The sequence below is a fragment of the Cryptotermes secundus genome, unplaced genomic scaffold, assembly GCF_002891405.2.
Source record: "Cryptotermes secundus unplaced genomic scaffold, Csec_1.0 scaffold213, whole genome shotgun sequence".
Taxonomy (NCBI): Eukaryota; Metazoa; Arthropoda; class Insecta; order Blattodea; family Kalotermitidae; genus Cryptotermes; species Cryptotermes secundus.
Genome location: NW_019731264.1, coordinates 3,150,312 through 3,168,470, shown reverse-complemented (window position 1 = coordinate 3,168,470; position 18,159 = coordinate 3,150,312). Strand labels below are relative to the sequence as shown.

The window sequence follows — 18,159 nt, the reverse complement described above, 5'->3', positions numbered from 1 at the left end:
ATCCATGATATGTATATAGTTGCCGTCTTGTAGAGCACTCAATTTCACCTGTTACTTCACGACATGTTTCGGCAACATAGTGCCATCATCAGGTGCCCTAATTACGCTAATCTATTGCATTGCTTGCCATTATAAAATTATTTAAAAAGTATTTAAAAAGTGCGTATTTGTCAAATTTTTGTATTTGTGTAAATTTATTATAGTTGACAAATACGCAATTTTTAAATAATTTTATAAAGGCAAGCAATGCAATAGATTAGCGTAATTAGGGCACCTGATGATGGCACTATGTTACCCAAACATGTCGTGAAGTAACAGGTGAAATCGAGTGCACTACAAGACGGCCACTGTATACATATCATGGATGAAAATCAGTGCAACAGGACGCTAAAATACAGCATTGTGAAAAACTGTAATGACCCGTCAAAACTGTATGCCAAAGATTTTTAAGAGGCACACTTAGAGGTCAAGATCAGCCACCATGAAGTACTCTAAACGATTTGCCATATGTCAGTAACTGTTGACAGCTTTCCATGTAGTTGGAAGGAGACTTCATCTTAAAGATCCTCAAATCAACCTACAGAAACAAATAATTACGCCTCTTGGTTCTTACAGAGGTAAAGTTGACCCTGTACTTAAGTAGTTAGGCATTAAGCCATGACTCGTGGGGGAGTGGGTGTATAGAGCCACCATTCTTGACCTCTGCTCTAAATGGAGTTAACGTCAGTTTAACGTCCCGGCCGCTTTACCCCGGGGGAAATAGCACCCGGCACCTATTGCATACGAGACTGCATGGGCCCCAGAACCGGCTAGGACGACATGGAGATGAGAAAAATCTTGTCTTAACCGGGACTTGAACTCTGATCCCTCGCCCGTCCAACCCGTAGCTAGTCGCTTTCCCGGATCCTATTGCTTCATATATATAAAACAGAAATGAGTACCAGGAATTAATAAAATGATTTTCCTTGGAAGTGAAGCGCGGCCGGCGCTTAAGGCTGACAACCTTACCGCCATCTTTGAGCCGATTCTCTAGATAATGTGGGACCCTTAACGTCTCACAACCCTATGGGCCTTCACGGCCTGTTACAGGGATAGCTTTACTTTTATATATATATATTAAAATGGCCCTTCGCTTTGAGAGAATAACAGATTGATGGTGTTTGCGAACAAAGTGCTACGAAGAATATTCTGACCCGTGAAACGGACAGGAGACAGAAAAGTATGACGAAAAAATCACATAACGGCGAGCGTCAGAATTTTCATTCTTCATCAAACGCCATTAGAGCCATTAAACCAGGGAGAATGAGCTGAAACATGTAGCACGCATGAACATCAATGATGCATACAGAATTCTAGCCGGGCAATATGAAGGGAATATACCAGTCGGAAAACCTAGGCGTGGATGGAAGGATAATGCTAAAACTGATGTTCGAGAAATAGAGTATGAAGGTATGGACTGGATTAAACTGGCTCAAAATAGAGTCCAACTGCGAGCTATTGTATACACGTCAATGAGCCTTCGGGTTCAGTAAGAGGCCAGGAATTTCTTGATTCGATAAATGATTATCAATCTAAAAAAGACAGCACAAGCCAAAGAGTTCGCTCGACCAGTATACACAAAGCAGACACGAACTCCGCAACCAGTGATCCGACAGAAAGCAGAGTCACTCTCAACGGGCAAACACAAACATGCAACACGGGCATGCACGTGTACTGAACATGGACGGTCATTTGTGTAGTGAGTCATAACTAGAAACAGCAGAATTATGCCGGATCCTTTAATGACGCAACAGAACACATGGGTTTATTGATGCTAATATGTCCTCTACACGCTCATTGTTGTTCTTGTTTCAATGTCACCTCTCGCAATTCTCTAATCTAAACAGTAAGCTGTGGGTACCGTCAGCCTCGTGATCTCTTATCTTCCTGTACACAAAACGTATTCCATTAACACGCCGTATATGAAATACCTGCTAAATAAACCTAATACCCCGTTCCTGTTTTCCAGCAGATTTAAGAATCGCTGTTCCTTTCATTAGGTAAGCTTGTCTCCGCGTATGATTAAGAACCAGGCCATTAACACGTACGGGAGAGCAGAGCCGCCGCTGTCTCTAGACGAAGGTGAGTTGTCAACTCGCTGAGAAGAAAACTTCCCGTGCCCATTGGACAGAAGGCTGGGCAGGCCCCTCAGCCAGTTTGGACGTACTGGAGAACAGATTATTCTCGACTGTCCAGCTTGTAGCCTAGTCACTATATCGACTGAGCCATCCTGGCTCCTTAGTCAAAAACAGCCACATAATAAATCGTTTTAAACGTGCTTCAATAACGCGTTTCAAATTACCGGGTTCCCCTCCATTATTTCCCTGTTTCTGTCGGCAACTCATTCATTTAGGCACTAAGACTGAAATTTCTTGAAGATTATGCATCTACCTGGAAGATGGAGGCAGCATGTTCCTTCGAAACGTCGACTACGACGACACAAAAAAAAGGTAATCTTCAGAGAACATACTGACTTCATCCGTGTCATCGTGAAGATGTGAAGTGCGTTTTGACAGAGAGCGGCAAATGCCTACTTCGGAGGAAACAAGGGGCAAGTGAACTGTTCCGCTATTCAAAAAACTTCCTTATTTACGTGACAAGTCAGAGATGACGCCTCATATTTGAAGACCGAGGACCACGACGTGCTGCTTGGCCAGGGCTATCTCCTACCCCAGAGAACGCTGACAGATGAGTATGTAAAACGGTGGAATTCTGAGTAGCAGGGGAACCTCGAAGAAATTCAAGAGAAAACCCCGCCCAAGTGCCACTTCATCCACCACGAATCTCACATGAACCTGAGGCTCGGCGTTGAGAAGGCAGAGTCTGGCACCCTAAGCTGTGGCTATCGTAAATTCAGCAGTACTGTTGACAACCTGAACATTTTAAAAGCAAAACTTTCGTTCATAAGTGGGCGGTGAACTACTCACACTAGCTTTCACCCCTGAGAGCAATGAAAAGAGAGAACAGATGGGACCCACACTTTTTTCTTGAGGTGGGGTGAGACTGAGCCCACTTGGCACGTTGGCCATTAATTGGAATAGTGTACCAGCGCCGGCTGATAGATGATGATGATGATGATGATGATGGTGGAGCAGTCGGTGGAATGAGAAGTGGCAAGGGAAACCGAAATACTCGGAGAAAACCTGCCCCAGTGCCACTTGAGCACCACAAATCCCACATGACCTGAAGGGGTTCGAGCCCAGGTCAGGTGGGAAGCCGGCGTCTAATCGCCTGAGCTATGGAATGGCCCGGGACCCACACTTTACAGGAGCATGTTTCTTTTTTTTCTTTTTTTTTTAATTCGCTTAGTTGGGGGTGGAGTCCGACTGGGTCCACTCGGCACGGCGGCCACTGATTGGCCTATTGTAGCCAGCCCCGGGTGATTATGATGATGGAGAATTTGATGGAATAAAGATTGACACGGGAAACCGAAGTACTCGGAAAAAACCCTCCCCAGCGCCACTTTGTCCACCACAATTCCCACTGGACCAGACCCGGGATCGAAACCGGGCCGCCGCGGTGGGAATCCAGCGACTAACGGCTTAAGCTATGGCGCAGGCTCACCGGAGCATGTTAATTCTGGTCCTGTGAAAAGGCGTAAGCCGTACAGAAAGTAACCCGAAAACAAGAAGACGAGGTAACCCTTCAGCCATTCTCAACCTCGACCCCAGACATAGGTGTGCAGTCACATCACGATACAGCCGATCTGAACATAGCTTTGGTGAGAAGTTCTTCCTTTGCCGGGAATGGAACCCCAGTCGCAGAGTCCAGAATGTGAAGAGTCTCTACTTGGAATAGAACCTCGTTCCATAACGAACTGGAAATATGGAACGAATCGTGAATGGTATACTATTCTTTACTGGAGTCCGTCGTAACATAACATAACGGTCAAGGTCAACATTACCTTAGCTACATGTTTCGGCTTTTAAAGCCATCATCAAGCAAACACATAATTACTATATTCACACACTACTGAACTGCAATTACATTGTGACAGTAAAGCTGGATACTTGATAACTGTTACATTATAAAATACAAGGTATAAAAATACAATGAATTATAGAATTATTATAAATACGAAAGTTACGGAATAAAATATGGATAAAAACTCTTCATGTAATATTGCATACTATGAAGTCATTTTGTTGCAATCTTGTTGTTATATTCCGGCGGGCATAGACTTGTATACGTATAGTTAACTGCTTGGAGGCCCGTGGTATTGGTGCAGTAATTCATTCATTCATCAGTAATCTGTCAAGACGACAGGTCCACAGCCTCTTCCAAAACAGTTCCTCCACTTGATGCGATCTAGAGCTTTCTCCTTCAAATGAAAATATCCTCTTCTGTCCCCAAGGTCATCCAGCATCTTCTTACGTCTTCTGGTCACTTCTATCCGCCCCTGTATCTTTCCTTCAATAACTTCTTTTAGAAGGCAGTTACCGCGTAAGATATGACCAATCCAATTAGCCTTCCGTTTTCTTATTTCGTGTAGGATATTCCTCTGCTCACTGACTCTAAATAACACTTCATTTCTCACATAATCGGTCCAACGTGAAGTATTATTTGACATTAATTGTTTGGTCGGTGTCTCATCTCACAATGTAAATTACAAACTGAAATTGTAAATGATTGCAACTGGAATATATATTCCCAACAGACAGGACAAAATACATTGTATCCATACACAACAAGATGATCTCATAAGCCTACTTTTATTTCATCAAAATAAATAAATCAGGCTATAAATGCAGCGCGAATTTTTGCTAGTTCAAAAGTTAACAGTACAATATAAGATAAAACGGTAAAGCTGTGTATTGATAGAGGAATGCTATAACAATATGGCTGCTAGGAGCGTGGTTTGGGTCAGATTCTGCAGTGTGTTTCTCATATCTTGGAGGCTGACTTGCTCTGATAGGTTATTCCATAATGCAGGGAGTCATCTAACGAACTAAATGAACCGATTATTTTGAGAAGAGCATGAACTGCACGTTGCGTCTACTAAATACAGCTACATGTATTTCTAGGTCCATTCTGAAGGAGATTTCATACACTCACCTTTCTCACATAGAATAAAATTGGACAATATTGGCTTAGGTGTGAAAGCGGTACAAGCCGCGGGCGGAAAATAATTTGGTAAGTAATACGATTGTGAAATAAAGTTTACTAAAGTAAATATTAATATTTCATTATTATCCTGTCACGATTTTACTGATTAGAAACGGGGCCTAAATTAGTCACACATTCTACAATTCACCACAGCACACATTAAGTCTTCCCAGTCTGCTGTGCCTTCACCAGTCGTTGCCTAGTAACAGATCTCAACATTGCCGTCTTCCGTTCACGTCGTTACCGACTGGTGACCCTCGCATCTAGCTCAGTGTTCCGATGTCTGTTCTCCGCTGCAACTGTGACTGTCCATTCACTGGTTATCCCAGCTCTCACACTGTCTGTCTGGTCTGCCTATAAAGCCTCAGCATTAACCAAATAGAAAACAGTTTCCAACAGACTTTCTATTGGCGCATGCGCATCCGCTGCCGTAGTCCTATGTAACAATATATTTTGTTAGTCTTTGTAAAACTTGTGTTTACTTTATGATGAAGTGGGTATGTGGTTAGTTTTCAAAAAGTTATGAGTCACGAGAGAAAAACAGTTTGTTACTAAGTAAGGTTACGAAATAAAATTAAGTAGCAGACTGTGCGCATGAATCATAATAGTTCACGCACAAAAGAACCAGGTAAGAAGGTAAAGTTATCCCTGTAACAGGCCGCGAAGGCCCATAGGGTTGTGAGACGTCGAAGCCCCCACATTTTCTAGACAATCGGCTCACAGATGGCTACAAGTTTGTCAGCCTTAGGCGCCGGGCGCCCGTTACCCCCGGGAAGATTCCTGGTGCTCATTTCTGTTAGAGGCTGAGTCGACCCCAGGGCCACAGTGCGGCTGGAAGGATTAGGTCAATTGAAAACAATCCAATGACCTCATGGGGAATCGAACCCTCGACATTCCGGCTTGTAGTATAGTGCCCCCACAAAACAACTAGTGCTTTACAAACTCACTTGTTTCTCCTGTAAATATCTGTTGCAGTGACGCATGTCCCCAGAGTAAACGATTAAGATAAGAACTTCCTGCACCGTTAACTAAAACGGCAGAAGAGGAGTTACTACCAAAAAGAGAAGAAAACCATATATACTGCCTCTTATTTTCGAAGGACGAATTTAGCAGCTCAGCCCCGGCTGCAATAAGCACTTGCAAACATCTAGCATTACCATATTGCCTCTGAGCTCCACCTGGGGGCATGTGCCACGTCAATAGTTTACGAAGCAGAAACAAGCCACTATCGATACGATGACACGTGATTGCGGACGATAATGTATTCTTTTGTTCTCCTGGCAATAGCCGATAACAATTTAGGCAACACACAAGCACGCCCGCACGCGCAGTCACTTCGCTTGTATTTAATTTAAACGAGAAGGCCAATGTACTCTAATCTTGGGCATTAGAAACCCAAGTCCGGCCAGAACAGTGCCTTCACGGTTTGTATTGACCATACAATCTACAAAAACATGAAGCTCCCTTACACGGCACTTCAGACATAACTTATTTCGCTTCCCAACTACAAGAAAACGCCGTACGTCCGATACTCAGTCATTTCATATTAACAGAATGAAATCGCTGCTTATTATCACAGCCAAACGACATTAAAAAAGTAAAAATATATTATTTTCCCAACTTCCTCGAGATTTCAAGTGAATATCTTCCGGGTGGTTTCCTCACGAAAATTCTGTACGTGCTTCTTGTTTCTCGCATTCATCCTACACGCTAACCATATCGGAACACACACATGTCCTTTGCAGGAAATGAATGCACTGGATATTATAAATTACTGCAGTGGTTTCCGTGGCCTGTAATTTTCAAACGGGAAATAACAAAATAAAACTGCTTACGGAATATTAAATTGATGTTTTGCCCTCTTCCTCTGTCAATCTGTGAACACGCGCCTAAGAGTGGATGAGGTTCAGGTATTACACCTCTGTCCAGGTTGCATTTCGAGTCTCCCCCATGCTTCATATGGCTACCAGTGGGGGGCATGTGATGCAAGAGGACTCTAAACTCTAACAACCTTCAGGCCTTTTCCAATAACTTGGGTAAGCCTGCGAGGCCCGGTAGTCACCATCAGCTTCCCAAATTACGCGTAGGCCATACATTCCTACCGGTGGGCAGGAATCGCGGTGAGTAAGTTAGGCCTGCTGTGAGACAACGAAAACAGGTCAGACCGTTCCGCAGCTCGGACCCCGAAAATAGATGGGCCCTCAGATTCTTCATGAGCCGAGCCTGGTGAACTGTCCATGTCTTCATATTCAGCGGCTGTCCCATTGCCCTGAGAGCAGGTGCTGACACTGTCTGCAGACTCTTCGTCTCCACTTCCTGTTCAGTGTTCAGTCGCCTAGTGAACTGTCCATGTCTTCATATTCAGCGGCTGTCATATTGCCCCGAGAGCAGGTGCTGACACTGTCTGCAGACTCTTCGTCTCCACTTCCTGTTCAAGTGTTCAGTCGCCTGGTGAACTGTCCATGTCTTCATATTCAGCGGCTGTCCAATTGCCCTGAGAGCAGGTGCTGACACTGTCTGCAGACTCTTCGTCTCCATTTCCTGTTCAAGTGTTCAGTCGCCTGGTGAACTGTCCATGTCTTCATATTCAGCGGCTGTCCAATTGCCCTGAGAGCAGGTGCTGACACTGTCTGCAGACTCTTCGTCTCCATTTCCTGTTCAAGTGTTCAGTCGCCTGGTGAACTGTCCATGTCTTCATATTCAGCGGCTGTCCAATTGCCCTGAGAGCAGGTGCTGACACTGTCTGCAGACTCTTCATCTCCACTTCCTGTTCGTGTTCAGTCGCCTCTCTCATTACCCGATCTCCGCGCCAGTATCGCTCTTTCCTCTTCCTTACACCACTATATTTGCTGCGTGTAAGACAGAATGGCATAATGCAAGATGAAATACATCAAAACTTTTTTCTTGCAAAATTCTGTTCACATTATACTGCACAGTCTCACAGTCTACTGTGGTTCAGTCATTCTTTGTTAAGTCCGGAAGAGAAGCAATTTCTGTATTCTGGAACCACATTTTACTATCGGGCCTAGGAAATGAAGTGGTGGGAGGTTTATTTCCTACTGCTGATATGGTGCACTAACTAACTAGCTTGAAGCTGAGCCCTTCTTGAGAAGCCTCCAGTTGTGCAGCTACTCAGGAGCTTCCGTGTTCACAAGAACCCCCGACTGGTCCCTATCCGGAGTCAGATCAATCCAATCCATACCATCCCATCCTATCCCTCTAAGATCCATTTTACTATTGTCCACCCACCTATGTCTTGGTCTTCCAACTGGTTTCATTCCATCTGCCTTTCCCACCAATAGTCTATATGCATTCCTCTTCTCCCGCATTCGTGCCTAATGCCTTGCCCATCGTTCTCAACACCATCAGTCTATATTATATTTTAGCATCCCGTTGCATTGATGCATCATCCTTATTATCAAAGTATCCGTCAATAATGTAAGAATTTAAATGACCTTGGGCATATGTTTCACACTAAAATGTACTTCAGTACTTTTGGATGTTGTTAAAATCATTACATGTAATGTATGGAACATGCTTTTAATGTCCTACCGACATGTAATGATTTTAACATCAAAAAGTACTGAAGCACATTTTTAATGTAAAACATACGTATTCCTAAGGTCTTTTAAATTGTTGCATTATTGACGGATACTTTGATAATAAGGATGACCCTCAGTCCATGTTTCTCCCTTAATGTCAGAGACCAAGTTTCACACCCATACAGAACCACAGGCACAATTATACTTTTATATATTCTAATTTTTATGTTCTTAGACAACAGACGAAATGACAAAAGCTTCTGGACTGAATGGTAGCAAGCATTATCCGAGTTCAACCCCCTCTTAATTTCCTCCTGAATCAGCTTTTGATTTGTTATCATCGTTCCCAAATATCTGAACTGTGCCACATTTTGAGAACATCTGTTACCTATCTTCAGATTTTGCCCTGCATTTTGGTGACGAGACGGCAACATATATACTTAGTTTTCTCCGTGTTTATTTCTAGAGCAACCTCCTTAGTAGCGTCAAGTTTCTGCGTTTTTCTTCATTGTATCTACATTGTCATCTAGTAGATTCACATCATCAGTACAGACCATCAACTGTCGTGTCCCATTTAATTTAAGTCCCACTTGCTTTTCCTGGACCTTCCTAATGGCATATTACAAAGCAAAGTTTAAAAGCAGTGGCGACATCTCCTCATTATAGACCATGTTGAATGGGAAAATTATCAGATAAATGTTTGCCTATATGGACTTTACTACAGATTTCATTTAATCACATTTTAATCCGCCCATATGGTGAACTAATCAATTAAAAACATACTGATAAGTGGCCTATTAGGAATGAGCTCTCGTCGGATCACTTCTTATAACTTGTGCTGTTCATAACATCACGGTAGTTTTAAGATTTAGATTTTAAACAAGAAATCAATTCAGACCCATCTATGAGCGCCGCCTGCCTCCCTATATGAAGAACTACAGTTCTCTGTCCTGAACTGCTGTTTACTGCTGCACCTGGCATTATACCATGCCACCAACAGTCTCTCACTATTTCAGTTCTGAAGTGTATCATGAGGCGAGCAGCAATAATGTCTTTCCTTTAGTTAAAGGGATCTTCTTCTTTTACTTTCTTGAAACTGAATCTCATCCCTTTCGCTTGTCTCCAAACCGTTTCTTTGTTTCGTCAATGGATAAGTTTGCAAACATTTGGACTTTCTGTTTAGCTCATAATATTAGGAAATTCTCTGCGCACAATATACTTCTTGAAATCACAAAATGCATTCTTTTTTCTGACACGCTGAATTTTTCGAGGCATTGAAACTTTCCTCCGATTTTCTTCAGTATTTGTCAGTCCTTGTCTATGCGTTTCACCGTCCATTCACTTCTGTCAACTGCTTTCGCCGTCTTTAGAAATTTTACTTTCCACAGCAATACTAAGTAATTTCATTATTCTTCCCTTCATTGTAGAACAGAAGGACGCTACAACCTACTTGCCCCCTTCCGCTGGGTTTCCACTATGCAGACGTCACTCATGGATATTTTCCACACTTCAAAGATATGTAATTACTTTCTGTACGAAGTTGTACAGTCTTGGGAAGGGAACTGATCACATCATTAAACTGTCATGGCTCATGTACACTGAAACTGAAATTAGACGGCCAACCTGCAAAGACAGCCTGGCAGCTAACGTAAACGCGAACTAATGAGTGGGAAACAAAGATACCTCACTTCAGTGGAATCGGCATGTTCTGTCCAGACAGATAATAACAGTAACTGTCTGTCCATCTATGGCTCTACAGCCCTTGTGGACCTTGGCCGCTTTTTCAGTTCCTTAATCTTATACACAGTCGGTAGGACTCCTTGGACGGGGGATCAGCCCGTCGCAAGGCCGCTACCTACACACAGAACGAACAAACACAGACATCCATGCCTCGAGTGGGATTCGAATCCACGATCCTAGTGTTACAGCGGGCGAAGACCGTTCATGCCTCAGACCGAGCGGCCACTCTGATGGGCAATATTACCTGGCTACCAATACTTCACTCTATTGCACCTGGACCACTCCTCACACAGCTGTACGCATTTTNAATGTCTGACATTACTTCACGGCCTATGAGACCTACGAAAATTCATCTTCCTGAGTCCTTTGTCCAGTCATCTCTCTTACGTCCAAACACTCTCATTAGCACACCAAAGTTTAAATCGCGGACAGTCAAAACGGGGCGGTTCTTCAGCTTCGGCGGTGTGCGGGACACCAACAAATTCCTCACCCTCAAAAAGTAACATGCTAAGAAATATAACGTGGGGACTCGGACTTGCAACTCTTTGGAGCGGTCTAGAGAACAGAAAATGGATATCAAAGTTGGAACTGGAGCTAACCGTATCATTTGTATTACAGCCTGATATGGATATGGATCAAACTTTATTGTACAGTTTTTGTAACCAGTAAGAAAAGCTATAGATAAACATTTTATCAACTACACAGGTTGCATAAAGTCGAATGAAGGGATGACTATATAAAACACTTAGACAGTTTCAACTTACTGTCCCAGAAACTGCCTGGTGGAAACCAGGGGGACAATTACAAAAAAATTTCAGCGTGATAGCCTGTCTCGCAACGAGTATCGAACCACAGGTATGTTGAATACGGAGTTACAATGATAACCATGACACTGTATCTGTTGCTGCTACCGCTCTCACGGAAATGCATTAATGTAAAAAATAAGGGGGGGGGGGAAGAAACAAAAAATTAGTTAAAATAAATATAAAGGAGAAAAGAATAAATAAAGCTAAGATGAGGATAAGAAGAGATTAAAGAGATAAAAGCAAACATAATGGAGGTTATAAAGAGACCTAGCGCTTTGGCATTGACACAACGTACATCTACAGCAAGACTTCCTCAAGTATGCAAAATATGAAACAGGACTCTCAAGGGGAAGTTGAAATGATTTCTGAGATTATAAAAATGGCAGGTTAGCCTATAATGACATTAATCATTATTCACTGCCACTACATTAATGCCTGGTGCCTCGTAGCGGATACACAAGACTACAGGTCCGTACCAAATTGGGGCCTTTATGAATCTAGTAACGATAATTAATCTCACCATCATAATCGATATTTGAAAGTACCGCAAAGGGTAGAAACGAAGTGGGAAACCCTTCACTGCAGTGGCGGGAAAAGGCACAGAATGATTTACGGGAGGAAGAACCTCGCTGAGGTGGATGAAAGATGTAGAGAATGATTAAAGAGAACTAAAAGTGAACAGATGAAGGATAAAACTGAACAGAATAATGGGTATCAGTGCTTACGGAACCGTAGATGGGAGGGGAGTTGGCATGACTGTCACGCACGCACGTGTTCAGTTTACGCGGATTAGGCTCGCCTGTTCTTCCTCAAAATTCCGATACTATGAACATTTGGTATGTTTCCTTGGATGACAGACTGGCACATCGCAAAGCCATTACTAGGGAAATACAACGCAGAAAGAAAACCGTGAGCATGCGTCCATACCTCTAAGTAAGATTTGCACCTGCGATCTATGCCTGCGAGCTGTGCAAAACAATACGAGTATGCACATGATCAGCACTAATTAATGTCTACAGAAAGTAATGTGAAGATTTTCAAATCAGATTCAACCCCGCTCCGTTAATCAAGCCAGTTATTTCAGTTTCCGCAAGCTCGCACTGAGCCATTACAAAACACATCAGTATCAGCTCCAGTATCATGAAGCGATCTCCTATTATTAAGATTTTTATTTGGAAAAATTTCTACAAACAATGTAATGTCACTACAAAACCAACAGCAACTAGAGAGATGACTAGATCCATCGTGAACCCAATAAAAGTCACCTTTGATATCGGACTGATAATGTCCGAGTCCAGACTCCATTGCTAAGTAACTAAGTGAAAACACAAATACCTTAAGCCACCACTAGAAGTGTGTCAGCAAATACAGATCCATTGAGATAACCTGGTGCTATGTAACAAAAAAATTTCTGATATGTAGTCGATAACGTGGGATTCTAGAAATGCAAGGCTACGTAGCGCACTGGTAAAGATACATGAATCTTCAAGGCTATAAAATATCAAAATTGTTTGATCTAAATGTCATTTTGAAACAAGAAATGTACAGAGCACTTCAGTCGGAAGTTAAGACGCATGGTTATATGGGAAGACAGGGCCAACATTAAAGTGGATAGATTATAAAGCGTAGTGACGATGGTGTATAACACTCAGAATTCAAGGGTTTTCGGGCTTAGTCCATCGCCCGGTATTCTAAAAACTAGAAAAATAACATCGTTTCGGAAATTGAATCTGTTTCCATCCTCAGGTGAGGGTAGAGACACCTACTCAGTTGGGCCCTTTAGAAAGAGCTAAGCTCTAAGGGACTCATCCTCACCTGAGGATGGAAACAGATCCAGTTTCCGAAACGTTATGTTCTCTAGTTTTCAGAATACCGGACGATGGACTAAACCCGAAAATCCAGGAATTCTGACTAAAGTGGGTCTTTAAGAAATTGGAAGGAATTCTGAATGGCTTAGGATATGGTGCAAAGGGTACGTCCCTTGTGAATACGGTAATGAACTTTCAGGTTTCATAAAAAGTGAAGAATTTCTTGACCAGCTGAACGACTATTAGCTTCTCAAAAAGGACTTTGTCCCATGGAGAAAGTCTCCACATATTTTTCATATGGTACGAAAAGAATGTATGTTCTCTGCATTTTCAAGTCCCCCCTCTTTTATAGAACAATTCCAACTGCATTACAAGGTGAAAAAAAAAACTACTCCAACACGCGGAAGAACAGCCTATTCCTTCAACACGCCCATCTTCACAAATCCAGACCATCGCGCTTAGAGAACGGAGACTGCTGAAAGATATGTACCGCATAGCAGTAAGTCCCTTATTTTGTGGCATTAGTGACGCTTATGGATAAGAAATAGCTTGATTGTAGATCTATGTGTGTTCATTTATGATAAACAAAAACGTTCCATTCTTGGACGAATCCATTTTTTATTTCCCTTGCTCGTCTAAGTTCGATTTTACAGGCTGTGATTTAAGATGACAATATTACCATATCTCCTGGAAATTAATTTGACTTAAGTGTATGGTATTTTAACAGTATTGCCATGTAATGCCGGTTAAATCAGCATCTTATAAAAGTGTGTGCCTGAGGTAGAAACCCGCATTTTACTGCCTACGAAGATTAGTAAACTGAATTTATATAGCGACGAAGTAAACCCTAGCCTTCCTACAAGGGAACTCGAATCAGATATTGTAAGTTACATGAAACTGTAAACTTTAACATATTACGTAACTCCACGATGAAGGATTCCCCTCGGCTGTGGAAACAGAAGATCCATTACAGAGTTCACAATGATCGTCACTCTGTAATATCCTTTGCCAGACCATTTCATTCCACAGCTAAAATACTTATTTCTTTACATCAGTTATAATTTTGGGGGACAGAACACCGTGCATTCCGTCGAAAACCCCAACATTTTGTCTCCATCTTCAAAGTAAAAGAAAGCCAAGGAACAAACAATCATGAAGCAACATGTTCCTCCGAAATGACGGCTGATTTTCAACGGACTGCACAGCGCTGTATCCCACAGGACAGACCTCTTTACAAACGGCGCTGTGAGAACCTCAAATCATACAGGCAATAGTATATTGCCACCTAAACCAACTTCCCCTACGTGATTTCTTCCCTTCATGTTTCCCGAGCAAAATGTTATATATATTTCTCACCCCCCCCCTCCCACCAGTTGCATGACACGCTAACTTCATCCACAAATAACTGCTGCAAGCGTGTCTTACCTCAGAAATCGTGTCCAACGAATTTGTTCGTATTTTATGGGTCACCCTGTTATACAGAAAACGTCAATGTCATACCTGTTGGTATCTTGTGCTGATGACAGAAAACTGACGGCCGGAGTCATTGCTACCTGCTTTGTCTCTGGCCAGTTATTGCTTACACCTTATACATGGCTGATGTTCACAAGTAGAAATCGCAGTGCCACTGTAAAGAATAGAATTATCCTGTAACCATCAGAGCCACTCCTCTTCCCCCCGCCCCCGGCCCCTGAACAAACTGTTGCACCACGTAGATCAACTGAACTTGGCGCTTTGCCAGGAACCGACAGACCTATGGCTCAGAAATCCACCAACCAGAAACCACGTTACGTAATGTAGAATTGAAGTGGGAGAGGAAATTTTTGGCAGTGGAGGGGTTGACGGGGAGAGGGGGGAACGTGGCATTCTGTGCAACGACCTTCGCCGCGGACGATGACAGTGGGGCAGAACCAAGATATGACAAAATGGAGTAGGATTTTTGGTGAGTGGAGGAGATGTGGGAGGGGCTAAAGAGACAGAGACAGAGCGAGAGGCTCCTGCAGGGGTTCTGTTGCATCGCGGCATTAACACCAATGACGTCACAGCTTTACCGCAGAAGCAGCAACACAAGCTGAAAACGGAACGCGAGGCGATTCAGTTTTTTACATTCATCTATTTACGCAGCAAAATTGGCGGTGAAACGAATTCCGTATCTCTGTAACATGAAAACTGGTCTCTCCTGTCGTTCAGTATAACGCAAAAACTTGAGCCGGAACTCACATCGATCTGCATAAACTAAAGTACGTATTTGTAAATGAATCGATTTATAGATACCGAAAGCCTAGCTAAAATGAATTTTGGAGAGACCGGCTAAACTCGCTCGATAAACTAGTATCATGACTCAAGTGGACTTGCAGAAACAGAGTGGAATGTTCAGAACGAGACTGAAACTCGAGTTGTACAGGTGACTGAAACCGATCTGCTGGTGTCACTCCAGCTGTTCAATTCTACACAGAAGCCCTACAGTAGGCATAAAAGAATTACATAACAAATGAACTAAAGCAGGGAAGCGCTTTTACACGTATGAAACCAAGGCCTTTAACACGGTTTTGCATTTCAAAGTGATCTGCGGCTGCATATGTTCGCCCTGACCTAGAATGGAATTGATTTTATTGATTTCTCTTTCCGTCACTCTTAACACCGCTACTGCTAGCGCCTCGATTGTCCAGTTTCCTCGAACTATCATAATTCTTGTGTCTTGCCGACAATACGTAAGCCTATTAGCAGTGACACGTAGACTACATTGTTTCCACAACACTAACTTACAATGTATTTTCTACGCTGTCATGCCCAAAGACTGTATACCTTGGGGGCCGAACAAGAGACAAATAAAAATATTTATTATTCCAGACAAAGGAAAAGAAAAGACCTTAGACGCTTGTTTATTCATAATTTCGACAGTTATTTCTGGTACCCAAGTAGGCCTAATATTACAATAAATGTATCAACTAACTAAACTAACATGGAGCTGATTCCTTCTTGAGCAGCCGAAAATTGTGCAAATTATCAAGAACTACACAGCATTTTACGGAGCCTGAAGGTTCATTACCGTGTTCACAAGAGTCCTCCATAGGTCCCTATCCTCAGCCAGATCAGTCCAATCGATACCATCCCATCCTATCCTATATTGTCCACTCGCCTACGTCTTAGTCTTCTTAGTGGTCTCTTTCCTTCTGGATTTCCCACCAATATCCTATATGCATTCCTCTTTTCCCCATTCGATCTACGCTACATGCCCTGCCCACCTCATCCTCCTTGACTTGATCATTCTAATTATACTTGGAGAAGAGTACAAGTTATGAAGCTCCTCAATATGCAGTTTTCTCCAACCTCCTGTCACTTCATCTCTCTTCGGTCCAAATATTCTCCTCAACACCCTGTTCTCAAACACCCTCAGTCTATGTTTCTCCCTTACCGTCAAGAGACTAAGTTTCACACGCATACAGAACCACAGGCAAAATTACAGCTTTGTATAATCTAACTTTTATGTTTTTAGACAGCAGATGACAAAACAAGCGGTTCTGGACTGAATAAGAACTGCAATGGAGGGACGCGAAGCCGAAGTGCCACATTCTGAACATCAACAATATGAACAAGTAGTTAGTTTCACGTTCAGAGAGCCTTAATCCTGGATATACATCACAGGGTTCCGAAGTTGTCTTGAACTTGGCGGCAAAGAGAACCCCCCCACCAGGACCATGCCACAGAGACTGACCATTATTAGGTTATATTTCCAAAGCTTTGTGTGAATCTAAGCTTCTTCTGAAGAGCTTCAATGGCGAACAAAATGATCCAACCGTACTCAACTCCAAAACAGAATCCGACCGCTGGGAAGAACATCGCGAACCTGCACAGCGCAGTCAACTCAGAACTCCTATACTTTACGAAACCCTCAGGCAAACTGCCGTCTTCAGAAGAGCCCACAATGAGAACCTATCCTGAAAGAGTTCAGTTCAACAGGTGGTTCATTCTCGAGAGTTTCTGCATTAAAATGCTGCACGCATTTTTCATTTCTGCCGTGTAAGCTACGTATTAGATAATCCGGTTCTCCTTCACTTGATCACTCTAATATTTACTTATGAATGGTTTAAGAAGCTCCTCATTATGTATTGTTCCCACCCTCCCATCACTGTCCCTCTCTGTAGGTCACAAACACATTCAAATCTCGTTTCCAATAACAACACGTAACAGTGTTCTTGTTGAGAAGCTGCTGTTCGCTCAAAAGCTTAACAAATTCCCCGTCTGTATGAAATTCCAAGGGTCAGTACCATGTTCAGAACATTCCACCATTAAGCCAGACAAATCCACTGTCAAAACCTCTCCCATTATGTTTCAGATCCACTTAAATATTCAAGAATGTGACGCCTCGGTTGCGGATCTTTTATACCCTGAAGATGGTGATACGTTCTTCCGAAACGTCGGTTAATAAAATAATTACACGGAGCCACATCCCAGAAGACGGCATTCTTCATAGTCACCGCAACGAAAACCTCAAATCTTACACTTATATCTTATTCTCCCGTCTACACAGAGATCTTTCAAGAAAGTTTTGAGATATTTCGACAAAAATTTTGTACGCATTTAAGATCTTCTGCATATATGCTTTATGTTCTGCCCGTCTCATTCTCCTCGACCATCCTATTAATGTAGTGANGGACCGAGCAATTGGCCTATCAGTAAGGACCTAGATTTATATTCTAGAGGTACTCGGTTCGAATTTCGGCCGAGACACCTGCTGTATTGAGGTTGTCATAGTTTCAAAAATATCTAAGGCAAATATCTGCGATCAGGCCTCGGCCGCTTCCATCTAAATTATAATATTTGAAAATATAAGTCACCCTAACATTCATCGCTATACAATCTAGCTACTGAAGGCATCGCAAAATATCCATCACCTCTACAGAAGATGGAATGAATTCTAGTGAACGGATTTGGTCCGGTGGCTGGCTTTCGTGAACACAATAATGAACATTCAGGTTCCATATAAAGCGGCAAATTCTTGGCCGGCTAACTACAAGCTTCTCGAGAATGGGCGGTGGGCCCTGCACTATGAAGGGGTTAGTCTTTTACTACCGCCAGTGGATCACCTGCCTCCAAACAGAATTTCGTTCGCGGTTT

At 42.7% G+C, this 18,159-nt stretch overlaps 1 long non-coding RNA gene across 1 annotated transcript in view; it reads right to left on the bottom strand.

The window, feature by feature from the left end:
* The window catches only part of LOC117282500, an 83,235-nt gene extending 68,469 nt beyond the window's left edge, over nucleotides 1-14,766 (bottom strand). Inside the window, exon 1 of the long non-coding RNA XR_004513254.1 lies at nucleotides 14,542-14,766. This is a non-coding gene — a long non-coding RNA (uncharacterized LOC117282500). The remainder of the gene's footprint in view (nucleotides 1-14,541) is intronic.
* Between the last annotated feature and the right edge of the window lie 3,393 nt (nucleotides 14,767-18,159).